This window comes from Salmo trutta, unplaced genomic scaffold (assembly GCF_901001165.1).
Source record: "Salmo trutta unplaced genomic scaffold, fSalTru1.1, whole genome shotgun sequence".
NCBI classification, from domain to species: domain Eukaryota; kingdom Metazoa; phylum Chordata; class Actinopteri; order Salmoniformes; family Salmonidae; genus Salmo; species Salmo trutta.
In genome coordinates, this window is record NW_021822985.1 from 63148 (window position 1) to 64562 (window position 1415).

The 1415-nt window shown below is 49.6% G+C and overlaps 1 pseudogene; it reads right to left on the reverse strand.

Moving 5' to 3' along the window:
• Nucleotides 1–266: 266 nt before the first annotated feature.
• Nucleotides 267–1191, reverse strand: LOC115187864 (monocyte to macrophage differentiation factor 2-like; annotated as a pseudogene).
• Nucleotides 1192–1415: the final 224 nt, after the last annotated feature.

Here is a 1415-nt window from a genome sequence, read left to right on the forward strand (position 1 = left end):
TGGCCAGCAGCCACTCAGTGTTAGTGATGGCTGTTTAACAGTCTGATGGCCTTTGAGATAGAAGCTGTTTTTCAGTCTCTCGGTCCCAGCTTTCATGCACCTGTACTGACCTCGCCTTCTGGATGATAGCAGGGTGAACAGGCAGTGGCTCGGGTGGTTGTTGTCCTTGATGATCCTTCTGGTAGTTCATTGATTCCTGTCTCTAATGGACAGAGATCCTTCTGGTATTTAATTGATTCCTGTCTCTAATTGGACAGAGATTCCTGTCTCTAATTGGACAGAGATCCTTCTGGTAGTACATTGATTCCTGTCTCTAATTGGACAGAGAAAGAGATCATTCTATTACTACTACAACTAATAATAAACAGTCAGACCAGATCACTGTTTAGCTAGCACCACGTTAGGTGTGTGTTTGTGTGTGTGTGTGTGTGTGTGTGTGTCTCAGTGTCCAGGTGTGTACAGGTGTCTCCAGATAGTCGTAGTAGTGTGTAGCTGCTCCCATGGCAACGAACAGGTGCCAGATGGCGTGAGCCGAATGGGACGACTCCATCGCTCTTAAAGAAGGCCACACCCACTACATAGAAAATCCCGCCCACCGCCAGCTCACACAAACCTGCCGTGTCCGCCTGCACACACACACACACACACACCACACACACAACACACACACACACCACACACACACACACACCACACACACACACACACCACGGTCAGGGCTTAGGGGGATAAACTACTTTGAAAATTGGAACATTGACTTTAGGTAAATGTTTCTGGACGATCAATTGGTGTGTGTGTGTGTGCGTGTGTTACCATGGACAGGATGACCAGTGCAGGCCCCGCCCCCATGGCCACGTATCCTAGTAACTCCACCAGTTTATACCTGCAGGGAGTGACATCACCTCAGATCATTAACGTCAGGGATAGTGGTGTGCGTGTGTTAGTGTGTGTGTGTGTGTGTGTGAGTGCGTGTGCGAGTGCGAGTGTGTGTGTGTGTGTGTGTGTGTGGTGTGTGTGTGTGTGTGTGTGTGTGTGTGTGTGTGCGCGCATGCGTGTGCGCGTGTGTGTGTGTGTGCGTGTGTGTGTGTGGTACCTCTCGTGGAAGTAGAAGACATATGTGGAGCCGATAACTGCCATGATCCAGATAATCCACCGCATGTGACATGACCACGGACCCAACTCCCTCAGCATTAAACCTGCAAACACCCAACTCCCTCAGCATTACCTGGAAACAACCCAACTCCCTCAGCATTACCTGGAAACACCCAACTCCCTCAGCATTAACCTGGAAACACCCAACTCCCTCAGCATTAACCTGGAAACACCCAACTCCTCAGCATTAACCTGGAAACACCCAACTCCCTCATTATTAACCTGCAAACACCCAACTCCCTCAGCATTAACCTGGAAACACC